This window comes from Pelophylax lessonae (assembly GCF_965119305.1).
Source record: "Pelophylax lessonae genome assembly, chromosome: 3".
NCBI classification, from domain to species: domain Eukaryota; kingdom Metazoa; phylum Chordata; class Amphibia; order Anura; family Ranidae; genus Pelophylax; species Pelophylax lessonae.
The window spans coordinates 278,194,964-278,222,065 of NC_138770.1; the positions used below are offsets into that span (position 1 = coordinate 278,194,964).

The 27,102-nt window shown below is 42.6% G+C and overlaps 1 protein-coding gene across 2 annotated transcripts in view; it reads right to left on the minus strand.

The window, feature by feature from the left end:
- Positions 1-22,467, minus strand: part of GNB4 (G protein subunit beta 4) — a 192,666-nt gene extending 170,199 nt beyond the window's left edge. The window contains exon 1 of one of the 2 annotated variants that reach the window (XM_082249000.1): positions 22,374-22,467. The gene's annotated coding sequence lies outside the window, so the exon portion shown is untranslated. The remainder of the gene's footprint in view (positions 1-22,373) is intronic. The other variant, XM_082249001.1, reaches the window with a different exon arrangement.
- Positions 22,468-27,102: the final 4,635 nt, after the last annotated feature.

Genomic DNA, 27,102 nt, shown 5'->3' on the forward strand with positions numbered 1-27,102 from the left:
TTTTCATTCATTAAAACTATACTAAAACTTCTATGAATAGAGAAGGTGGGCAGAACGGGCAGCATAGTTGGCACTCTTGATGAGTGCATATAACCAGTCCCACTCCTCTGAACCCCCCTCAGCACTGCCAGGGATGGGGGGCAGGGGGGTATTGTAGGATATAGCATTTCAACTAATTCTGCAGGCATCAGCACAAAGGACACTTCCCATTGACCAGGTAACATTTTCGTGTGCGGATTTCTTAAAAAAAACTTTTTTTATTATTAAACCTAGCCTTTAAAACAGGAATTTACCCACTCCCCTGCAACTTTTTCCTACATTTCCTTCACTGCCTTCTTTTTCCTACATTTCCTTCTTGCATGGCAAGACCACTTACGGTTATCTCACATATATATTCTTATTATTATAGCCAAATTTACCACCCTAGCTCCTCCCACAGTTTTTACACTACATAGACAGTAATATACCGAAACGTGCTGATTGTTCCCGATTGGTGTGCTATTACTTTGTGGAACGTTTTGCCGAATATCTGCATTTTCGTGGTGAAATTGGTCCCATAGAATGAATGGCGGAATGTTCAAAACTAGAGTGGGAGCTGAAAAATCAGGTCATGATTTCTAAACTGCCACCACTCCCTCATTTTCAAGCCCACCTACACAAATCTTATATCAAAACGTTCAGTTATCCCCGCTGCCACTAAAAATGCCCACAGCTAAGCCATAGTCCTGATAGTTTTCACAATTTGACCATTTGTTTGCAACTCACGCCGCCCATTGACATTCATTGAAACTCCAGTCTAGCCACCTCAAATTTGAAGGGCAATTTCAATATGGCAACCGCCAGTGAAGTGAGCAAGCTGGAGCAGTTTGTTTTTAACCGCTCTTCTCTGCCCTTGCTGTAGAGTGAGTTGCCATTCAGGAACCTAAGTGTGTGAGCAACCAGTCGAGTGACAAAAGCTAGAGTGAGCTGAAAAATCAGGACATGATTTCTAAACTGCCACCACTCCCTCATTTTCAAGCCCACCTACACAAATCTTATATCAAAATGTCCAGCTATCCCTGCTGCCACTAAGCCATTGTCTGAGTTTTCACAATATGACTGGTGGAGGCAAGAACACTTCACACAATTTACCCAGAAATTGTAGCTTTTCTAGTTGAAATTGCTGTCCAATAAAATAAATTGCAACAAACTACGATTGCCTTCACCAATCCTAAATTAAAATAATGACAATGTTGTCAAACCAAGGGGGATGAGCAAGCTGCACGTGCAAAACCCGCATACACACCACTATTCAAGCCACACAGGGGAGACCAATAGTTAGTAGCGGATCAGCACTTCTATCACAGAGTTCTTCCGATGTGGTGACTGTAGAGAGAGATGTGGTCGATCCACAGGGCAGTAGTTGCGTGTAGGGGAGTGGACCCTGAAGGCTACAGTGGTGCGGGTCCAAGTAGATCTCAGATATGTCCTCAGTTTTCCTCTCTTTTTCTGACATTACCTTCTTGTCACTGAAAACCAACCCGTCCCAAACCCTTGATCCAGTTCTCGGTCCTGCTCCACTATTAGTATGGTGTACATTTACCAATTTAAGCCTGCTGCACTCATGACCTGCAGCGGTTTTGCTGATGCATGGTCCTTGATGTGCCTATTTTTATACAGCAAACAGTGCATATTTTGTAGTTTATTGCTCCCTGTCCTGATAAATTTAGATCCTGTCTTCCTCTTAGATTAATTTCTAGCAATTTTGTCATATTTATACTATATATATATATATATATATAGCTGCAACATAGATTTTAGTTATTTAACAGTACTCTGTGCAAGTATTGTATATCTATGATCTTCAGTATTCTAAATTTAGTTACACAGAAACCTCTGTTATCAATCATGTTATGTTAATTACAGTATGTTTTATTACTGGTCACTGTATAGTTTTATTATTCAGCAGTTCGCAATTTCATCTTCCAGGTTAAAGTTGTGTGTATTGTTGATTTGTTTGGCTGCTAGTTAGTACAGCCATTGAAACCTATGTACCCTAAAAAGTAGAAGTTTATGTAAGAAAAAAAAAAAAAAAAACAATTGGCAAACAGCCAGGATTTTAATGCAGAAGAGACATACTATGTCTATTTTGCAATAAAATTATATTACCTTGTAAGGGGGCAGGGTAGGGTGGTGGTCGTTTGTCACGTCCTCGTTGGGCACCAAACAAGGCTCACATGAGGGGCCTACCCCATTGTGGGTTGTTTTGGGCTACATAAGGCACTTTGTACAGGGTTACTTTACTACACGTGGGGTACCTTTACTTTGTGCTTTCTTCATCAGTGCCCTGGGACAAGGCTCAAGATGCCACGAGCGAAACCTAAACCATAAGGCGGATCTCTGCTCTTGGAGATGAATGTACATCATGTACACTGGCAAAGCAACTTTTCTCCAGTTAACTCTCAGTTCTCCATGACAATGTACACCTTCTCTGTAATCTTCATTTTAGAGGGACACGCTGAGTCAATGTCCACATCCACCTGTCCAACATTTACCACTACTACTCCCAAGCAGGGGAATGGGTCCCGGTGTGCACTTTGCGAGGGCTCCACACGTGCACTCAACCTAACTCTTGATCTTCTGTACCTTTGTACAAGATGGAGAACCTTTTGAGTGTAGACAACATTTCCCTCGCTACTAGAGGCCATGCCACCGATAACAGGTACATGCTATTCACAAGCTACTTGTTACACTTACTTACTCACTTATGTGTGGCTACTCTAGGTAACCACACGTGCCTTCACACTACACCATTCCACGCTGATGTATTCATACCCTAATGTGTTCAGACACACTAATTAATTGGGTGTGTGCCAATTACTTGCAATACACCCCTTCTGACCAGGCATGCACAATGTTTCAATACTTTACTTAGAAAGTGCAAATTAGACATTTTACATTCCAACAGGCAAGGCATTATTCTTTTCTCATTCCCAAATTATAACTACAGACTAAGTGCTGCCCCAGCATACCTGCAAAAGCATATTCCAGTAATCATAGTCCTTCAAAGGTTCTCTCACGTAAGTGTAGGTCCTTTGGAGTCAGTCATTCTCCTGCACTGGAGACTTCAGGGCAAACCCCAAGTTAGAAGTCTCTACATGTGGGCAGTGGTGAACGAAATTCTCCTGCTCCTCTGGATCTCATCCTCTGTCTCAATCTCTTATGGGTCTCACAACCCACAGTTGCACTGGGACTCTCTCTTCCCCAACTACCACTGGGGGCTGACCATGAAACTCATACCGGACCCAGAGCAGAACCCGCCAAAAAGACCAAGAAACTGGACATGAAATTAACTCTCACCTTCCCGGCCGAGATAACTGGTTCAACTTGCCCGCAACCTGCCTGTATGCCCTGTACACTGAGCTGCACATATTCAGCTCAATGTAAATTTTAGCAATGGCAAGATGAATGAACTTCTAATGGGCAGGAGTGATGTAATCTTGGCCCGATCAATGAAAATGTCCGAAGATCGGTACCCTGAAGCTGATTCGGTTGAAGAGGACAGCGGCTGGTGGGGAGCTCCGAGAGACTGCAGCACTGGATAGAAGGTGAGTATAGTTCCGTATTAAATAGTGCTCAGTTCCATGGTTCAGCAGAGTAGCTTTTGGGCAGAAAAAATGCTTGACATGCACAAATGCATTAGAACAATATATTTTGACCATATTAAATACAATTAGCACCAGGGAATTTATTTGTAGTACAGTGGGGGTATTTTAGAAACTGCTTTTTAACATTTGTGTACAATAATTTTTTTAAACAATGCTTTGGCTATTTAGATTTTTGCATATTTAGACTCTTTCCATATCCGGTTGAATCCATAACTAGTACTTTAATTTCTAGGTGTTTCATACCCTAATCTCTACTGAACCGATACATGAATTCATATGTTTGCAACCATTTTCATATCTAATTTGTTGCCTTGAAGAATGGCGCATTCTTTGAGACCTCCTTTGAGACAACAGGTTGTCTTGTTATGAATCAATTTTTAAACGATTTTGAACTCTTAGACCTTTCATTTGAAACTCTCATTAGACTTTGCACAAGCAATAAAAAACGTGACAGACTTTTTAATCCTTCCTCATTCTATCCAAAAAAAAAAAGTTTTGGCTGGAATTAGGTTCTAACAGCAGCAGTCTATGTTCCTTTTCTACTCCTTCCTCTTTCATACCTTCCACCTGCTTGGGATGGGAAAGAGGAACACGCTTTAGCACCAGTAGATGGACCCATGCCATGTTCCTGTTCATAATTCATGATCAAACCTAAACCAAAATCAAACTGGCTGCCTATACGGGAAATTGTATTTTGTGACAATACACCAAAGTAGGATTACCAAGTACTTTTTTTTTTTTAAGTGGCTATAAAAGCTTTTACATAAAAAAAATAAAAAAAAACACAAAAAAAAAAAATCTAAAATAACTCCACTTCTGGAGTCCCCCACCGGCGCTCTCCAGTCCCGCTCTCCTGTGTGTGCACCAATAGCAAGCCGCACACTATTGGGGCACACATGCAGGCGTGCTCCCAAGCCGGGTTGTAGATGCTTCAAGTGTTTGGAGGGGGTGGGGACGACACATTTTTTTACCTTATTGCAGGGAATTTGTTACTAAACCCAGGACCCTGCATTCACTATATCTGTCTCCCACAGTACACAGAAATGCAATCATTTTAGTAAAGATAAACAGCTAAATACCTGTTCTCATCAGCATTATATAGCAGTCTTGTGACTGCTATAAGATCCTGGTGAAGCTTGTAGGAGGAGTTTTCATACTGCATTGAGCTGTCCTATCAGCAGAGATGTATAGTAACTAAGTAGAACTACTTCACTACTGTACTTAAGTACCGAAAGGCGGTATCTGTACTTTCCTAGAGTAGAATTTTTTTCTCCTACTTCCACTTTTACTTCACTACATTTTTTCGATGATTTCAATACTTCTACTCTGATATTTCTTTTTTGTGCTGCATAGTTACTCGTTACTATTATAAAAATTACCACTGCCAGAACAGTAGATGGCAGGTTTCATGAAGCTCAAAACATGTGTATTATCAGCACATACGAAAATAAAAGCTACTGTATGTATAAATAAAAGCTGCATTTGAAATAATAAAAAACAATATGATGTTCAAACTTTTGACTTCTTTCTTTAATAACTACGTAACACAGTACTTGTACTTTTACTTTCAGTACTTGAGTAGCAATTTTTTTTTCAAAACTACTGGTACTTTTACTTTCAGTACTTGAGTAGCAACATTTTTTAAAAAACTACTTGCAATACTTAAGTACAAAAAATGTTGAATACTTTAGTACTTCTACTCAAGTAAATTTTTGATCGAGCACTTCCACTTCTACTCAAGTCACTTTTTGATCGAGCACTTGTACTTTTACTCAAGTATGGGTTTCGAGTACTTTATACAACTCTGCCTATCAGGATCCCTGGCCCCTGATCCTCTGTCTGGACAGTGCCAATTGGCCATGTGCTGATCACATGCACTCTCCCAAAATGAAAACTCTCTGGCAATACACACCAAACTGAGCATGCCTGACTCCACAGGCTCCGTCTTATCCAGACATGTTCTGGAGACAGTGGAAGAGGAGGATCAGAGAAGACAGGATAAGGCAGCCTTTTTCTACAATGCAGAGGATAAACCCCTTCCACAGTAAGTATTTACTGCATATACACACTGATTTTACGGTTGTGGGTTTAGTAACACTTTAAAAAAAAAAAACTTTAACTTTAGATCTTTATCATGCCACACTGTTGGGCCCTTGTACACTGACATATTACATTTACTGATGTTTATATGCAGAATCTTAATGGCAGAAAGATCCCCCCCCAAAAAAAAAAAAAAAAATGCAAGCTATATTTTCTAAAGACCTTTTCTTCACCATCTTTTAGCTGCCAGGATTTCAATTCATGCAAATTACCTCATATACTTGCATATACACACAAATTACTGCACTCAAGTGTAATGATTTCTTTTTTATTTTTAATGCGGTTCTTAATGCATCGCTGCATTATGGATCTTTACGTGTGTATTGTCCCATAAACAACAAAGCATCTGTGCTGAGATACGTAAAAATAAATAAAAATGCTACATGGCTAAAAACACAGCTGTTGTTTAGAGGTTGGATATCACATATAGAGCACTATAATTAGTAAGTAATATATCTAGATCAGGGTTTCTCAACTAGGGTTCCTCCAAAGGTTTCCAGGGGTTCCTTGAGCAATTTCTGCTTTCAGATAAGCGCCCACTGACACTATTGATCTTTTTAGGTTTCTTACAGGAAATAATTATTCCCAATGACCACAAGTGTGTGTAAGAGACACCTATCAGCAAAAGTATGTAGGCATAGGACACACCCCCTGCCACACCCCCTTAAAAAGGATAATTATCCAAAAAAATAAAAAATTTAAACCGATCCCCAAGTGCTTTTTTTTTTTTAAATCACTACTATTCCTTTTGTAATCTACAAATGCAGCAATTTGGTTGAAAGGTTTAGCATTGTGAAACAATATTTGAAACATTTTATATACAACTATATAGATCACATCAAAATGAGGGTCTGAAGGACTTTGTTCCAAATCAGGGACAGCCCCTCGAAATCAGGGACAGTTGGGAGCTATGCCACTGATCATCACACAAATGTATCAGAAGTTGTAGATAAAGGGTTCTCCTTTGCGGAAAAAAGTTTGAGAATGGCTGATCTAGATCAGTGTTTCTCAACGTTTTTTCAGTTGCGGCACCCTTTAACCACTTCAGCCCCGGAAGATTTTACCCCCTTCCTGACCAGGGGGTATTTTGCGATTCGGCACTGCGTGAATTTAACGGACAATTGCGCGGTCGTGCGATGCTGTACCTAAACTAATTTGACGCCCTTTTTTTCCCACAAACAGAACTTTCTTTTGGTGGTATTTGATCACCTGTGCGATTCTTTGATCATGCGCTATAAACAAAAAAAGAGCGACAATTTTGCAAAAATAACAATATTTTTCAAATTTTTTTATATAAAATTCCCCCAAAAAAAATGTAAAAATCAAAATTTTTTAACATTTTCGGCCAATTTGTTTTATGCTACATATGTTTGGTAAAAAAAAAAAAAAAAAATCGTAAAAAGCGTATTTTTATTGGTTTGCGCAAAAGTTATCGCGTTTACTAACAAAGGGAAAGATTTTTGTCATTTTTGTTGTTTTTTTTAACGCGTAATGTTGGCAATCTGCAATTTTTTTTGCGGGACTGCGACGTTGGGGCAGACAGATCGAACCCTTGACTGACATTTTTGACACTTTTGGGGTTACCAGTGACATTTCTACAGTAATCAGTGCTATACATATGCACTGTTACTGTAAAATTACACTGGCAGTGAAGGGGTTAACTTTATATGAGAGGGAGGGGTGGTGTGTGTCCCTAGGGGCGTGATTCTAACTGTGATTGGCTGTGGCTTGAGCTGTAGGAACAGTGATCAACGGTCCTACATAGTAGAACCGTATGATCACTGTTTCTACACAGGGGAGAATGACAGGTGGCTTGTTTACACTAGCCGCCTGCCTTTCTCCCTCTCCACCGGTGGACATCGGGTCCGCCAGTCACACGCGCGGGGGGGTCCGTGACTGCGCGGGAGCGCGCCTCCGGCGGCGCGCGCTCACTCCCCAGAGCCTCACAGGCTAGTGACGTATCCATACGTCACTTTGCCTGTGAGGGGCTGACTGCCGCAGTATATGTACTTGCGGCGGTCGGGAAGTGGTTAAAATTCTGGACAATCTCGAGGAACATCATTTTAAAATGTAAAAAAAATAAATAAATAATAGTTTTACATATAGCAGCAACATCCATACACATGGGTCATCCAACGTTAGAACTGATTTATTCCTTCACTATTGCAAACTGGTACTGACTAGTATTCTAGCGTGTTTTTTCTCCCTTCGTTTCTCTTCTTCTACTTGCTAACGTGACCCCAGTGCTGATGGAGAGGGAAAGAGGAGGCATAAACAAGGATTCTATGCAAGCACCAGTCATTCTCCTTATCAACCAGTGATGTCATTGGTTGTCAGGATGCCAGTGGCTTGACCTGCATGGTGCCCAGGATTGTAATGCTGCAATGTAAAAACCTGTTTCAATTTGTTGCAATTTTTAGGCATTTTGCCAAGGGACCCCTGAAGAACCCAGGAGGCACACCAAGGCACCCTGGTTGAAAAAGGCTGATCTAGATGGATAGTTGTGCAGGAAAGATAAAACAGAAGATTTAATGTCAAAAGAGGGACTAACCTCTTTTGTAAAGGGAAGCTATGTCCACTTCTACATCGATCATTGTCTATCTCTCAACTTTTTTCATTTCTGTCCCTTTACTATTGATTTGTGATCATATCTCCAACATAAACAGATTAACACAGATAATTCATTTTAATGCATACATGCCAGACATTAAAATATATCTATAACCATTTTTTCCTTGAATCTGTTGGTACATAGTCTGCCTGCTAAAGCCTCGTACACACACAACGATTGTTGGGCGACCGATCGGCCGTCTTTTGTCCAGTGTTGTTGTGTTGGTTGAAATGTGCTCTAGACTGCACACAAATTTTTTCGGCCAACAACAACCAACTTCAGAAGTGATGTCATGTGCTGGTTTACTTTGCGTGTGTTTTTTCTTCTCTGAGCATGCCCAGTCTTGCTCATTTGATTTTTGTCTGCTGAAATCTGTACTGACTGACAGAAAATCGGCCGTTGTGGTGACGGCCAACAAAAATTTTATAGCCTGCACACCAGATTTTTTTCGGCCGAAAAGTCGCAGTCGGTTGTCGGATGCATCATACTAACAAGCCGACAATCGGCCGATCGAACGTTGGCCGACAATTCACGGCCAACAATCGTTGCGTGTGTACGAGGCTTTACTCTTCATCTAGATGGTCCCCTGAGAAATTTGAGAACATCACTCCGCAAAATACAAAGAGTATGAAATGGAACATAGACGGGTAAAACCCTAAACACATATAAAAGCTTAGATAAACCAAGTCATTTTTACTGCATTGCTTCTGCCCATCCAGGTTTAAAGACCTTGCTTGTGTCTGTGCATCAGGAGGGGAAAATAAACCTGGTAAAGGATGCAGTATGTGAAGGTTAAGGTGTTTCCAACATAAGAAGGGGAAGTGACCCAAGTAAAGGAGCAATTTTGATTCAAGTGCGTTATGATTTGACGGGCAAGATAAATGCTTGTTGCTTTGGATCTCGCTTGACTGATTTTTAAACCCAATATAGATGCAAAAGGCACATAACTAAGCTAGAAGATTAGGCAAGGAGGTATGTGGTGAAGTGATGAATGCCAAAATGTCATCAGTTAATAAGGACAATTTATGGGAAGTACCTTCTTCTAGTCAGATATTTTCATTAGAGAGGATATATCTTTTACTAGTGGTTGCAGTGCTTGAACCCATGTAAGGAAGCCATCACCGAGCTTCCATTTGTGAAGAACAGCCAAAAGTTAAGGCCAAGATAAGCTGATTTGTTTTTCCATGTAGATGTTGCTCTGGGACTGACATCTTTATAATTGATTTACTGTTTAGTGGACCAAGCATATGTAGTTTAGGTATCTCAACACCTAACATGCATTTGCTTGTTTAAGTCCCGGTTCACACTAAGGCGACCTGTGAGGCGACCTGGTCGCCTCACAGGTCGCCTCCATTAGGGAAGCTGCGGACCCGTTCTAATAGGAGCGACGCAAGTCGCTCCGACTTAGAAAAAGGGTCCGGAGCTTCTTTGGGGCGACCAGCAGGCGACCGCCATAGACTTCAATGTTATGAAGTCCGTGGCGGCCGCTCCGAGGTCGCGGCGCGCTGCTCGCACCGCGACCTCGGAGGTCGCAGTGCGAAGTAGCGTCGCCCCTATGTGAACGGGGCCTAAGGCGAGTGTCTTGCAAGTTGTTATAAAAGAGAAAAAATGATAACATAACATCTTGCAACATACACCTTCATAAATGGCCTGCAATTGCTGCTCCCATACATATATATGTCTTTTAAATCCATACAAAGCAAGCTTTATTGATTTATTTATTACAGGTATTTATGTCGAGCCAACAATTTACGCAGTGCTTTACATATACTTATATTGTACATTCACCTCAGTCCCTTCACTTACAATCTAAGGCTGCCGACTCACATACATACACGTACTAGGGCCGATTTAAACAGAAGCCAATTAACCTATTAGCATGCTATATATTTTGTGAAGGAGTAATATTACTAAGATTGGTATGCGATACCTCCATCTTTTAAATATCTGCTCAGCACATTACATACTGGCCACAAAACGAAAAAAGGGCTTTAACCTCTTGCCGACTGCCCACCGCAGATATACTGCGGCAGCGCGACTCGGCTGTGCAAAATCACGTAGATCTATGTGATTTTGTGCACAAGGTCTCGGCGGGGCACGCGCAATTGCCGCCGGCCTCCCGCGATAGTCAGAGAAACTGACAGAAGACCCGCCTGCTTATGTAAACAAAGCAGGCGAGTCTTCTGTCACACAGGCAGGGAGAGATCAGAAGTTTGAGCTAAGCTGAAGCCCCGATCTCTCTGTGCCTGTCATAGAACCTTCCCCCCCACAGTGAGTAAGCACCAACAGGCATACATTAACCCCATTGATCACCCCCCAGTGTTAACCCCTTCCCTGCCAGTGTCATTTATACAGTAACAATGCATATTATTTAGCACTGACAACTGTAGTAATGTCACTGGTCCCCCCCAAAAATGTCCATTACTAATAAAAACAAAAATTCCAAAAATCTATCCCGTAGTTTGTAAAGGCTATAACATTTGCACAAACTAAAATACGGATTTTTTTTTACCAAAAATATTTAGCAGAATACAAATTGGCCTAAACTGATAAAAAAAAAATTACATTTTTAATTTTTTTTTTTTTTATTGGGAATGTTTTATAGCAGAAAGTTAAAAAATATGGCTTTTTTTCAAAAATGTCGCTCTTTTTTTGTTTATAGCGCAAAATCTAAAAACCACAGAGGTGATCAAATACCACAAAAAAAAGCTCTATTTGTGGGGAAAAAAATTGTATGTGGGTACAGCGTCGCACGACCGTGCAATTTTTTGTTAAAGTAACGCAGTGCCAAATCGCAAAAAATGGCCTGGTCATTAAAGGGGTAAAACCTTCCAGAGCTGAAGTGGTTAAGTAAACCTGTTTTATTCCCCATTTACCCCTAATATATACTTATCATTCATCTGCTCTCCCTCTAGTCCATGTGACAGCGCTGGGCCAATCAGCACTGCCACAGGAAGAGTCCATAACCCTGTGTAAGCTACGACTTTTGCAACATATCACACAGGGATTTTCATGTGGGGGTGGGGGGTTGCATTAAAATGACCCTGCTGCTTTACCCTGGGTAGGCAAAGCACAGGTTCACTTAACAGTGTCAACTAATGAGGGTATCTGAATGCACACAAACAGGTGCCAATGCAAAAAAAAAATATATATATATGAAGCTGAAAATGGATTTATTTAGTAAAAAAAAAAAAAAAAAAAAAAAAAAAAAAAAAAAAAAAAAAAGGTACAAATTTGCCAAAATTAAGATCTTTTTCTTTATAACAGGATAGCAAACCACAACTTCCTGCGTTAGACTGCACAATCAGATTGCCTGTTGCTAGCCATAATTGTAAAATATATTGGTCTTTCTTCCTTTTTTTTTTTTTTTTTTAAAGGGGCCAGAGTGCCAGAAAATATAGGGGGAAAATTGACAAATGTAATTAAAGTGGTAGTAAACAAGTTTTTTTTGTAAGCTTACCTGTAGGTAAAATATATATCTCCTAAACGTGTACTGTTGAGGAGATATTCTATCGAGCAGCAGCCGCTGACGTCACTGGCGCATAAGCTCTGAAGAAATGGCATACCCGTGCAGTTCCTTCAGAGCTGTGTGTCACGGCCGAGACTCCCGAAATGACGTCATCTCGGCTTGGCCAGACAGAAGGGTGGAGTCCACGAACCCAAAAGGAAGACCGAGTGAAGAAGGAAGCCTCTGCAGCGGTGACAGCTTTGTTTTAAAGGTTAGTCTTTCATAATGTGCTAGTATGTGATGCATACTGCCTTCAGGGTGAAACTTTTTTTTTTTTTTTTAGATTTTTCTACCGCTTTAACTAAGGAGTGGCTACATAAAGAGACAAGCTTCTCTACACAGTAGAAGACAGCACACTTTTTTTTTTAATGCTGTTCTGTTCAATGCCTTGTCTCTCATAAAGTATGCAAACTGTGGTTTCTTAGAAAGCCATTATAATCACTAGTGGTCCTAAAGCATTCATGTTTTCTCAAAAGCTGGAGTCAAAGATTAAGCTCATTGGATGCTGTAAACCACATTAAATTGCATTTAAGATTTGAATTTTGATGCTACAGAGCCACTGAACTACTTAAACTTAGCAATCAGTTCAGTTGCACCACACATATATCTTTATTTGGCAGATGACATAATTGCAGAACAAGAAAGTAAAAGAGATTGATGGTTTTTTTTTTTTTTTGCAAAATTTTATATTCATACTAATCTAGGTGGATGCAGCATCGGTCTGCATCTGTCCCCCGGCGCCTCTAACACTGAGAACTGAGCGATCGAACACTGCCGATCACTCGGTTTTCACACTTCCCAGAGCAGAAAAGGTGCGGACTATGAGTCAGCAGCTCTCTGCTCTGCCCCCCATGCTCACTGGAGCGCTGGGCTGTGGAGGGGGTGGCTGGCTTAGGCTCTCAGCCAGGACTTAGGATCTACTAATAAACTCTCAAATGATTACATTGGGTAGTTGTCTGATGGCCATTTAAAGGTGTTGATATACAAGATGTCTATACTTTGTTATATACAGTGCTTTTTTTCAGCGGGAACGCGGGGGAACGCAGTTCCGGCACCTCTAGCACTGAATGTATGCCATGGCAAGGGGTGCTGGAGGGTCTACTGATGCTGGATCTATTGATGCTGGAGGGGATCTATTTTTGGATGGCAATCTATTGTTGCTGGTGGAGGATCTTTTGATACTGTGGGTTAATTGTTGCTGGAAGGGGTCTACTGTTTGGGGAGGGGGTCTACTGTTGCTGGCTGCTAGAGAGTCTATTGATGCTGGCTGCTGGGAGATCTTTTGCTGCTGCTGGGGGGGGGGTATATTGTTGTTGGCTGTGAGGGATCAATTTTATTGCTTTTCTTGTTATCATAACCAAATTCCATACATTCCACTACAAAATTATACTTGGCTCTATATTCTCTTAAAGGGGCTGTACTGGAAGCTGGGTAGGGGGTGGATCCAAGTGTCGGTGCTCAGAGGTGGAACCAAGGGTTAGTGCTCGAAGGTGGGTAGGGGGTGGAGACACAAAGTAACTTAGAAAGGGGAGTTCCTGCACCTTTTCTCTGAGAAAAAAGCCCTGGTTATATATAATATTCAGAGTGATCAGTGCTAAAAATATGCACTGTCACTGTACTGATGACACTGGCTGGGAAGGGGTTAACATCGGGGGTGATCAAAGGGTTACTGTGTGCCTAGCTGGTGTTTCAGTGTAGTGGGGGAGGTGCTTTTACTAGTGGAAGGTATGGATCAGTGTTTCTGCTTTACAAGAACTCAGGATCCATGCCTTCTGTACTGACGGAAAAACCTTCTCTACTGACAGAAAGGCAATCTGCCTTGTTTATATAGGGCAGATCGTCATTCTGCCTGTGTACAGAACGATCAGCGGGTGCCAACAGACATCGGGTCCGTGGGCACCCGCTGATCAGCTCCCAGTGTCTACTGCTTGTCTATCCATGCGGTCTACTGTTCATGGATACTTATTGCAAAACGAACAGCATACAGTATATAGATAGTCCCTATAGAGTCCTACCAGCCTCTACCTGCATATAAAGAGAGTCTATACTGCTTGTCATACTTGTCTACTTTCTAGGAAAGCCAAATGCTTATCACCCCACTGGGTTTAGCTGATCCCCTGGCTAGCAACACACAACTGTTGTCCGATCTCCTAATGACCAACAGATAGCAAGTTTCACGTTGCATCTACTGTATGTTCTCCATAATGTGTGTGACAACCTGATCCAGGTCCAAAAAAAAAAAAAAGGTACCTAATGCTTTTTCTCACAAGAAGTAGATACATTGTATATTTATTATTCTGTAAATACATTTAGAAAAAATGCATATAAATATGTCAGGAAAATATTTTTTAAAATAAACCTGTTAAAAAATTATAAAAAAGGTGGTTGCTGGAAATCTTAGCCATTAGAAGAGATACAAATAGAGAGCCTTGTCCCTTCTAGTGTCCCTTTTTCATAAAAGAATGAGTAAAGCACATACTAAAGAAATAAAAATATGTAAAATATTAATTTAAAAAATAAATAAATAAATATGATTAAAGCCCATCTTTGGGGGGGGGGGGGGATCCTCCCTTGCAGTGGAGCTGCCCCACAATGCAAGGGTTTAATGAGAATTATGGCACGGCACACTCCTCTTCTCCCTTCACTTCTGCCTGTGGACTGTCCCTTGGTGTCCTCGTGTCAAATGTAGGTTATTTGGCTCTGCATTGGTTTTAAAGCCCAGGAAGCAGAGGGATCATGTTCAAAAAAAGTGCTTTTATGATCTTTATTTTTTTTTGTCTGGAGCTCTTCTTTAAGGCAATATCCTCAGGTACAGAGAACTGGTCACCCTGTACATACACTGTAATCCCATGCTATTAGTGCTCAATATGATAAGTAGTGTCAAAAACTCCTCATTAAAAAATATATTGTTCTTGTTAGTTATAAATAATTGCAAGTGTCAAATGTCATAAGCCAAACCATATACTGTATCACAGATATTTCCAATATACTCAAACTAAAACAAGAGTGAGTGCATTCTAAAATAAATATAGTGCAATCCAAAAAAACATGTTTGTGCAATCCCAAATATATATATATATATATACATATATACACAGTATATGTATATCATAAATGTCCATGCAAACATAAACATGTGCAACTTTCTCCAAATAATGATCTACAAGCAGTGCTTCTCAACCACTCAACGTCTTCCCTGTGCTTAAAAAATTGTGTGTCACCACAGAGAGCCACCCCCTCACCAGGAATAATCTCACCTGGGGTTGTGTGACCACAACAATCAAGTAGGATCAGAAATCGCCTTTTAGCCTATCAAGTGCTACATCTAGCTCCTCCAACCTTCTCCGCTGTTGTCTCCTCATAAAGGGAGTATGCCATCCAGAGAGTATATATTGTATACACACACACACACACACACACACACACACACACACACAATATCTCACAAAAGTGAGTACACCCCTCATATTTTTGCAAATATTTTATTATACATTTTCATGTGACATCACTGAAGAAATGACACTTTGCTACAATGTAAAGTAGTGTACAGCTTGTATAACAGTATAAATTTGCTGTCCCTTCAAAATAACTCAACACACAGCCATTAATGTCCAAACCGCTGACAACAAAAGTGAGTACACACCTAAGAGAAAATGTCCAAATTGGGCCCAAAGTGTCAACATTTTGTGTGGCCACCATTATTTTCCAGCACTGCTCTAACCCTCTTGGGCATGGAGTTCACCAGAGCTTCAGAGGTTGCCACTGGAGTCCTCTTCCACTCCATAACGACATCACAGAGCTGGTGGATGTTAGAGACCTTGCGCTTCTCCACCTTCTGTTTGAGAATGCCCCACAGATGCTCAATAAGGTTTCGTTCCGGAGACATGCTTGGCCAGTCCATCCCCTTTACCCTCAGCTTCTTTAGCAAGGCAGTTGTCAACTTGGAGGTGTGTTTGTGGTCGTTATCATGTTGAAATACTGCCCTGCGGCCCAGTCTCCGAAGGGAGGGGATCATGCTCTGCTTCAGTATGTCACAATACATGTTGGCATTCATGGTTCCCTTAAGTAACTGTAGCTCCCCTGTGCCGGCAGCACTCATGCTGCCCCAAACCATGACACTCCCACCACCATGCTTGACTGTAGGCAAGTCACACTTGTCTTTATACTCCTAACCTGGTTGCCGCCACACACACTTGACACCATCTGAACCAAATAAGTTTATCTTGGTCTCATCAGACCACAGGACATGGTTGCAGTAATCCAGGCCCTTAGCCTGCTTGTCTTCAGCAAACTGTTTTCAGGCTTTCTTGTGCATCATGTTTAGAAGAGGCTTCCTTCTGGGACAACAGCCACGCAGACCAATTTTATGCAGTGTGCGGCGTATGGTCTGAGCACTGACAAGCTGACCCCCCACCCCTTTAATCTCTACAGCAATGCTGGCAGCACTCATATTTCTTTTTCCCAAAGACAACCTCTGGCTATGACACTGAGCACATGCACTCAACTTCTTTGGTCGACGATGGTGAGGCCTGTTATGAGTGGAACATGCTCTGTTAAACTGCTGCTATAGTCTTGGCCACCATGCTGCAGCTCAGTTTCAGGGTCTTGGCAATCTTCTTATAGCCATCTTTATGTAGAGCAACAATTCTTTTTTTTTTCACATCCTCAGGAAGTTCTTTGACATGAGGTGACATGTTGAACTTCCAGTGACCAGTATGAGAGAATGAGAGCTATAACACCAGATTTAGCACACCTGCTACCCATTCACACCTGAGACCTTATAACACTATCGAGTCAAATGACACTGGGGAAGGAAAATGGCTAATTGGGCTCAATTTGGACATTTCCACTTAGGGGTGTACTCACTTTTGTTGCCAGTGGTTTTGACATTAATGGCTGTGTGCTGAGTTATTTTGAGGGGACAGCAAATTTACACTGTTATACAAGCTGTACACTCACTACTTTACATTGTAGCAAAGTGTCATTTCTTCAGTGTTGTCAAAGATATAATAAAATATTTACAAAAATGTGAGGGGTGTACTCACCTTTGAGAGATACTGTATATAAAAAAGGTAAAAAAAACAATAGTGCTCATATCGATTTAAAAAAGATTTATTGAAAAAATATACACAGGGTACTCATCACATTCTCCGGCATCCAGCTCCCCGCTGGTTCCTGGTGTTGTCACTGTCCTGGCCACTCCCCTACGTGTTTTGACACAGGGTCACGTGTCTTCCTCAGGGGGACTACACCAGGAACCAGCATGGAGCTGGATGCCAGAGAGTGTCTGTGAGGCTTGTGATTTTGTATAAGAGCAACAGAATCTTCCCAGAAACAAAGTCTATATGCCTGGTTTAGTCTGGTGCGCTGGAAGTACCAGATAAAAGTGGAGTACCCAGAGTATGTTGTTTCAATAAAGAGCTTTTAGAAGGATATAAGCACTATTGGTCTTTTTACCTTTATATATCCTCTCCTCTTAAGCCCCGTACACACGTACTGATCGTCGGCCGAACGATCGGCCGTCTTTTGTCCAGGGCTGTCGTGTCTGCTGAAAACTGCAAAAGACTGCACACGAATTTTGTCGGCCAACAACAGCCGACTGCAGAAGTGATGTCATGTGATGGTTAACTTTCCTTGTCTTTCTTTTCTGAGCATGCCCAGTCTTGCTAATCTGCTGTCTGTCGGCCGAAATCTGTACTGACTAGCAAAAAATCGGTTCGGCCAACAAAAATTTTAAAGTCTGCACGACAGATTCTGTTCGGCCGAAAATGCGCTGTCGGCTGTCGGAAGCATCATACTAACAAGCCTACAATCGGCCGAACGGTCGTCGGCCGAATATTTACGGCCGACAATCGGTACGTGTGTACGGGGCTTTACTTTATGAGGATATAACAGAGTAGAGAGTTGGAGGAGCTGGATGTAGCCCTTGATAGGCTAAAAGGCTTTTTCTGACCCTACTTGATTGTGGTGGTCACACAACCACAGGTGAGATTATTCCTGGTGGGGGGGAGCTCTCCGTGGTGAAACACAATTTTTTAAGCACTGTAAAGAAGTTGAGTGGTTGAGAAGCACCATTTGTGGATTTTTATGTTTGCATGGACATATATGATATATATTTTTTGGGGGGGGATTACTCAAACAAACATTTTTTGGATTGCACTATATTTATGTTAGATTGCACTCACTCTTGTTTTAGTATATTGGAAAAATCTGTGATATATGGATTGGCTTATTATGACATTTGACACTTGCAATTATTTATAACACCAGTTTTTGACACTACTTATATTAAGCACTAATAGGGCGCCATTACAGTGTATGTTGAGTTAATTTAGCACATAAATGGGATTGCGATCATTGTCAGGAGCTCAGCTCGTCTGTTTATTGAAGCAAGTAGCTCGCAGGATTAATATATTTTTATGACTGGTCACCCTGTGTTCATCGCATTCTAGCAGGGTCCTGCATTTGTTCAAGACTGTCTGCCATACTCCTAATTTAAACACTCATCCGAGAAAAGGCCTACATATTTTATTTATTACTGGTTTTTATATAGCACCAGCCATTTATGAACGCTTTACATATTTTACATTCACATCAGTCCCTGCTCTCAAGGAACTTAAAATATAGGGTCACTATCACACATGCATACATTCACGTTAGGGCCAATTTTAGACAGAAACGAATTAACTTACCAGCATGTTTTCAGAGAGTGAGATGAAACCCGAGTACCTGAAAGAAACCCAGCAAGCACAGAAAGAACATGCAAACTCCATGCAGGTAGCATGCTGGTTGGGATTTGGACATGGGGCACTAGTGCTGCTAAGGAGGAGTGCCAACCACTAAGCCACTGTGCTGCCCTTTTTATGTAATTTATAATCCAAGTCATGAAAATACTAAATCCATGCAGACTAATATCTCTGGTAGAAATCAGTCCAGGGCCTCAGTGCTTCAAGACAAGAGTCCTACCTACTGTATTTAGCCACCATGGTGCAGTACAGAAAAAAAGTGAAATATCTTGTACATACAGTGGAAAAATTAAATAACCTCCAGATTCTCTTAGGAATTCTCCTGCTTTCCGGTAACAACATAACTCTTAGCATTAAATATTAATTCCTGGTAATGGCTATAGTATAATGCATTTAGCTAACAGTCTAAAGTGATTTTAATTTCACATTTTATTATCTAGGTTTTTAAATGCACACCCCCAACAGAACAGCAATAAAATGTATGTAAACTAGCAAATTTTTAACATGAGCCAACACATACTTCTGTTCCTTTATTTTGGGACATCATTTTCATTGTTTTTCTTATTCACCTATTTTGGTTTAGGATTTGGTTTGTGAGAACAACAGTGGTCCAGGATGGCCTGCACCAGCTTGTGCTGGGCCACCTGATACTGTTTTTGTGCCTTTAAATTAATAAAGAGATTGTAAAAAAACAAACAAATAAACAAAAAACAAGGAGAAAAAAAAATCCCTTAGGCCCCGTTTACACTGGGGCGATCCGACTTGGGGGGGCGACCTCCGAGGTCGCGGTGCGAGCAGCGCGCCGCGACCTCGGAGCGGCCGCCACGGACTTCATAACATTGAAGTTTATGACGGTCGCTCCGGGTCGCCCCAAAGAAGCTCCGGACCCTTTTTCTAAGTCGGAGCGACTTGTGTCGCTCCTATTAGAACGGGTCCGCAGCTTCCCTATGGGAGGCGTCGCCTCACAGGTCGCCTTAGTGTGAACGGGGACTTATTTGCTCTGGTAAACATGGCATTAAAAAAGTTTTATTATACCTGTACAAAAAAAAAGGGAGTTCATTCAGCCGGAAATCCTTTGTGCTGTTAACTTGTAGTCCCTTCCCCTGAATGGTTATTAGTTAGCATTATTACCTAGTATCTCTGTGGACTACAAAACACCTCCCCCCCCATTAGGAATAAGAGAGGGTGATCTTATGTAAACTTACCATACTCCCTGTCCTGGGGTGACAACACTGATCAGTACAGTGGTCACTCTAGGAAAGGAAATGTGTTAATGGCAGGATTACCAGGTTAAAATAAAGGAAAAAAAGTGTAAGGCCTCTTTCACACGGGCGTTCCGTATGTCCGTATATCACCCCATCCGTTTGCGGGTGATATACAGACATAATGCATGTCAATGGGATTGCGGATGTCAGCGGATGATTTGCCTCTGATTTTCTTCCTTTCAGTTCTGTTCCGTTTTTGGAACGGAACAGAACCCTATTTTTCTTCCGTTTAAAAAACGGAAAGGACGCAAAATCGGATGTCAGCGGTGTCATCCGCTGACATCCGCAATCCCCATAGACATACATTATGTCCGTATATCATCCGCAAACAAATGGGATGATATGCGGACATACGGACCGGATGACACAAGTGTCATCCGTGTCCGTAAAAAAAAAAAAAAGTGCTGGAGCGGATCGCAATACGGTCCGCTCCGTGTGAAAGAGGCCTAAAAATAAAATCCAAGAACTGGTAAGCTGCACTGCTATCAGATTTGGATTTTAGGTTTAGATTTGCTTTAAAGAAGAATTCCGGGTTTCTCCCAACAACTTTTGAAGACAATCTCTTCCCCCTCCTGGCCATAAATGGATCAAAATGTGGCCAGTTCAGCAGGGACCAGCTAAATTTCAATTCATCTATGGCTGGTCCTGTTGGAGAGCAGTTCATCTACTGCTCACAAACGGGCTTGCTGAAAAACTTTAAGCCAATAGACTGCAGTGCTGATCAGTGTATTCTGACAGCAGGCTGACTCCCCTGCTCTCAGATTACAATGACACAGCAGGGAGGATTCCCGCATTCACCCCCGATGTGTGGATGGGGAAAATCGGTTTCGTTTTTCTGAACTAAAAAAACTGAGCCATGTGTAGCAAGCTTAAAGTGGAGTTCCACCCTCATTTTATACTTACCTCCATCTTCTCGCTCCGGGTCACCTGAAAAAGAAATGGCTAATCACATTTTTTTTTTTTTTTTTTTTACTTACCTCGTAGCGAAGAAAATATACTTACCTTACTTCCTTCTTCCTCGGCCACGGCCCGTCGTCACTGCCTGGCTCTGCAATGATTCCTGGGAGCTGAACGTCATAGCTCCCAGGAATCATTGCGCCTGCACCGGCCCCGACGTCAGTTCCGGGCCGTGCGCGTCATCCCCTTCTAAACAGCTTCTGGGCATGTCATTCTGGGGATGACGCGCACGACCCGGAAGTGACGGCGGGGCCGGTGCAGGGCATCGTGGGACCGAAGAAGGCGGAAGAGGACGCTGAAGAGGATCTCGCTGGCTTCAAGCTGCCCACATCTGAGATGGCAGCGCTGGACAAGACGTTTTCAAGGTAAGTATTTGTCCTAACAGGTAAGTGCAACCCAGGACAGATCAGAGGCTAGCCATTGTGGAATGCACTAGCCCTGACTGTCCCGGGGGTATTTAAAAAAAAAATAAAAAATTCCAGGGTGGAACTCCGCTTTAAGAAAGATGTGTATTCTTGCCTATTTTTAGCTTGCTCTGGTCTGGTCCCATAATCTCCCCTGTGTCAGCGGCTGTAGGGGAGAGGAAAGAGCACTCGACAACAGCTGGTTATGCATGGGAGAGATGACATCACCCTAAGGCTCCTATTGCCCATCCAGTGTCGTTGCTCCTGCCTCTCCCCTGCAGCGGCTGCTGGCTGACACCAGGGAATGATCACGTGACCAGACCCCAGCCGGCTAAAAATAGGCAGGTGTACAGATCTTTCTTACACAGGTTAGTCAGCATAAGAGCGAGGAGGAGGGGAGGGGAGGGGAGGGGGGAGATGGTTCGAGCATTGTGGAATTCAACTTTAAGCATTATCAGTTCATATAAAAAAATGAAATCAAAGTCAATGAGAATTAATTTTTAGCTGTGTGTGTATATAAATACAAAAAGGAACCAAGATAATGATACAATAATATTTATCACTGAATGGGAAATGAAGAACATCACCAATAATATGGTTATCCTGAACCGTAAAGCTTAACCTATTTAGTGCTTAGTTAGCCTGGCAACAAAAAGGATAAGCGTATGACTCAATATGTATCTCACATTCAGGGATGTGTTCCAGCCTCCTAAAGTGGCACCATCCACATAAGGCACACCCACAGCGACACACAAATATAGAGCATCTTCATGTGTCGCCACTGTGTTACTGTGATAAGCAGCAGGAAAGATCTCTTCCCTCTCCCCCCCCCAGTGAGGATATCCTCCCCATTACATAAATCAAACCCAGCATTGCAGTCCCTCCCTGTAGAACATTTCCTGAAGCCTCAATGCAATCGATAGTATTACTGTGTAATCTGAATATCAGTAATAGGGTGGAGATAGAAAAAATAAATAAAAAGCACCATATACCTCTACAGACTGTCATGGATCAGATGAAAAATATATCAATGTTAATCTTATGATATGATCAGTAAATGGTTGATTCATTAGCACTAGTGGATTTAAAAATGTAAGAGGATTGTAAAGGAAAGCAGTGCAATGAAAGCACTTACCTACAGGCTAAATGATGGGCTGTGGATCGCATGTAATTGTATTTTTTCCAGCTGAGATCCTTTTGTCCTGTCTCCCTGTCTGCTGAAGGGAAGCTGATGGAGGGAGGCTGTGGCTGGGGATGCTTTCTTACTTCAACCCACCCATGCTGCAAAGGATGCTGGTCTTTGTAGTTTCAAGACACATCATACTGATCATTCTAAAGCTACATGGTTTTCTTTACAAAGGAGGTGAAAGCTGCACAAAATTCCTAGCATGTTACCTTTATCTTCCAAGGATGGATTGTGAAATATCTTACAATCATCCAACTGATAGCATTCTCAATGATTTGGCTTATTGTCGGGACTCATCAATAAAACCCTGCGGTCCTATCCCTTCTCTACACTACTCAAAACAGAAATTTTAGCTGGAGTTCCACTTTATATTATATATTATTGTAACCATCTGTACTTGCATTAGGTATTGTTACAGCATTACATTTTTCTTTAAATCTACCCTTGCAATGAAGCCCCCTGCAATGCAAGCAGTTCTATCATTTTTAAAGCGGAGTTCCACCCTGGGAATAAATTTTTTTAAAAAAATACCCCCGGGACAGTCAGGGCTAGTACATTCCACAATGGCTAGCCTCTGATCTGTCCCGGGTTGCACTTACCTTTTAGGAGAAATACTTACCTTGAAAAAGTATTCTCCAGCGCTGCCATCTCAGGTGTGGGCAGCTTGAAGCCAGAGCGATCCTCTTCGGCGTCCTCTTCCGCCTTCTTCGGTCCCACGATGCCCTGCGCCGGCCCCAACGTCACTTCCGGTGCACGCGCGTCATCCCTCCACAGCTTCTGGGCATGCCCAGAAGCTGTTTAGAAGGGAATGACGCGCGCGCCCCGGAACTGACGTCCGGGCCGGTGCAGGCGCAATGATTCCTGGGAGCGATGACGTTCAGCTCCCAGGAATCATTGCAAATCCAGGAAGTGACGACGGGCCGTGGCCGCAGAGGGAGGAAGAAGGAAGTAAGGTAAGTATATTTACTTCTTTACGAGGTAAGTAAAAAAAAAAAAAATATGCGATTATCCATTTGTTTTTCAGGGGACCCGGAGCGAGAAGATGGAGGTAAGTATAAATTTAGGGTGGAACTCCACTTTAAGTAGATGTAAACCTCAGACATGAAATATGAACAAAGCATATTCCTCTATAGTGTGTTCTTATCTCAATTAAAGTGATTCTAAAGTCTCTTTTATTTTTCTATTAAAATATCAAACATGATAAATGAAGTATGGGCGAGGTGAGGTCCAAACCACAAGCCGTGGGAGGGCCCCAACTGTCCCAATAAAATGAATGGGATGGTAAGGAGGGTTACTAATTAAGTGAGTCTGGGTTCAAATTGAACAACATATTTTAATTAAATATAACATCCATTTATTAATAATCAATAAAATATCAAAAACCATTAAAAAGTTTTAGACTGAAACCAGTCCAAATCTGACATGATACATAATACATGTAACTGTTGTAGTCACAACTGGATAGGGACGGGTCTGACGCGTTTCGCAATCTAGCTTTTTCAAAGACCACTTTTGACATCCCAGGTGGACAAGTTACATAGAATCTCATTGAAATGAGGCCGTGAATTCAGGACACTGATCGCCTTACCGATGCCGTGGATAGCCCTAGAGAGCCACACAAAGAAGGCTATGGCACCCAGGTCGGCCACAGGAGGCCAAATCAAGGGACCAACAAGGGAAGGGGTGTCGAGTACAGTACTCTCAGGCCAGTTAGCATAAACTGATATGGAACAGGCAAAAACCGCCCAGTGCACCGCATGGTCCCCATCTTGGTTTCCATCTGATATGCGCAACCTACAGGGCGACAGAGTGATGTCCGCCCGAGGGGGGAGACACGAGAAATAACAAACATGTTATACTTACCCGCTCTGAGAAGTGGTTTTGCATAGAGCGGCCTGGATCCTCCTCTTCTCGGGTCCCTCTTCGGCTCTCCTGGCTCCTCCCTTCTGTCGAGTGCCCCAACAGCAAGCAGCTTGCTATGGGGGCACCCAAGCCGTGTTGTGTATCTATTCAGACACAGAGCTGCCACTCAGCCCTGCCCCATCTCTCTCCTGATTGGCTGAGTTTGATTGACAGCAACAGGAGCCAATGGCGCAGCTGCTGTGTCTCATCCAATCAGGAGAAAGAGAGTCACAGATGACAGAGGCACCTGTGGACATTGCTGGATAGAGTTGGGGCTCAGGTAAGTATTAGGGGGGCTGCTGCACACAGAAGGTTTTTTATCTTAATCCATAGAATGCATTAGGATAAAAAACCTTCTGACTTTACAACCCCTTTAAGAGTGTAATTTCTGTCTGCTGCTTCATTCCTCTGCTATCAGCATGAATTACTTCTGACAAGTTTTCCTGACACCAAGAGAAAAAAAGGTGACAGGGGAGGGACCTCCAGCAGATTGACAGCCTCAGCTCTGTTCCTGTGTGCTGTGTAGAGGGGGGTGTTTCTCTTCCCTCCAATCAGCTCTCAGAGCTCTCCTCGATGAGCTCCGCAGCGTGTAGCTTCAGCTCTCTGCCCCCTTTTTTTAACTCTCAGGAAAGCTTTAAAATTCAGCACTTTGAACAGATGTAGAGAAGAGAGGGATGCAGATAAACAGGTGCAACTCATGCAGGAGGGTTTGTTTCATTTCCGGGTATCACCGGCCACTTAACTGGGTATAGTTAAGGGTTTACAACCACTTTAAAGTGGTGTTTAAACCCAAACCAAAATAGGAATATACTGCACCAATCAATGGTGGCTACATTCGTTTTCTTTTTCCCCTTTATTTTCATCTGGTGATCTGGCCAGTAACACACCTCCTGTATTAGAGTGCCTCCACTCTGGAGGATGGATTGAAGGGGCACCTATGGATAGCAGCATTGCCAGTCTGGGGGAAAGGGAATGTTAGCTGTACTAGCAGATTTAAATACACTAACAAATTGAAGCCAAACTCCAGCTCACACTGCAGTTAGAGCAACTGTTTTTTTTTTTTTTTTGTTATAAAGCTTTTATGTAACAAAATAAAAGCTGATCATTCTAAGCACCCTTGTCAGTAGTAAATGGTTTGTCTCAACCCTCTAACCGATACATTTGCAGGAGAGCTTGTTCCTCTGAAAAACAATAGACTTACTGGCTGCATCACCAGGTGAAAATAAAGGCAAAAAAAAAATCTAAAAAAGAAAACTAATGCAACCACCACATCTAAGAAATGGTAAGCTGCCTTATAACAAATATTTGTGTAGCAGGTTTTCCAGGCCTGTGGCCTGATGTGGGTCTGCCATTGTTACCGGTTTACCTCTCCAGCTCATGTGAGCTGCCACCCTGGGTGTGAGAACTGAGACATTGACAACTCCAGCATCTTGGTTTTTGTGGTTTTATTAGGGGATAAAGGGGATGGGAGAAGGGAATGAGTGGGATACTCCTTTAGGCTTAAAGCAGAGTTCCGGCCGCAAAATCGTTATTTTAGATTTTGTGGCATCCGCTTCCTTATTGTACCCTGAAAAAGAATTGGATATTCCCGATTTTCTTTTTTTTTTTTTACTTACCTTGTTTCAGCAGAAAATATACTCACCTTTCCTTCCACTTCCTCCCTGTGCGGCCGCGGCCCGCGCCGTCACTTTCTGTCCCGCAATGCGTCCTGGGAGCTCTTACTGATCACTCCCAGGAGGCAATGGGCAGTGACGTAGGTGGCCGGACGCTCCTCTCATCACGTTATTTCCAAACAGAAAATGACGCGATGAGAGGCGGAGCACAGCGCGGACGGCGCCAGCCTATTGCCAGTACTTTCCTTTGTACTGGGCATGCGCGAGATTTCGCGCTGCATTGATCGGCCCCCCTCCATCTACAACCAGGAAGCAGGGCATATTTGTGCACACTGCGGCTTCAGGGGACCATGGAAAAGATGGCGGCGCTCTGCAAAAATTGTATAAAGTAAGATTTTAGTATTGCCAATCTATTATTTAATTGTATAAAATCGGATTAGCGGATGTAAGAAGGGCGGTGGATCACTGTTTGGGAGGTATTTAAAAAAAAAACCGAATCTGTGGCCGGAACTCCGCTTTAACTAAATACAATTCGGGACTTTATCCAAGAAAATGTCTGTTAACGCTGCCTTGCCCCCAGCCGACGCTAGCCAGCGCTCACTGGCGCTTAGAACACACTGTAACTTGATAGAAGTTCTGAATCCTCGACTCTAGGTCCAGAAGACTCAGGACTGTGAAGCATAGAACTACTGACACTGCTGCACTGCAAAGTCACTGACCACTCTCTCCAACCTGGCAATGGCTTGAGGTAGCTTGCTGTGAATTACTGTATAGCCGCAAATCTCAACTGGGACTCTGCACCATTCAGGGCCCAAACCGCAGGCGCCCCCTTTACACTTTAGCTCTTCAGGGTCCACTGACTATGTACCCCCTTTGCTAATTCAGGGTCCTCAACCTAGGTACCCCCTTTTGCTACTAGCTGACATTGGATACCAGAACCTCCTATGGAGTGGTCTCTAACTCTCCAGGCAGACCCCCAGGGGCAATCCTCAGTACTCACGACCTGTGTAGGCTTTCCTGGGACTTAACCCCTCTCGCTCTCCGCTGGTTCTCGGCACACCGGATCCCCCTCACCTCAACTCAGCACCCTCTGGATTCTCGAGCGACACCTCAAGACATCCTCTTCCTCAGACAGGAGGAGAGACAGCCGTCCTCTCTCTCCT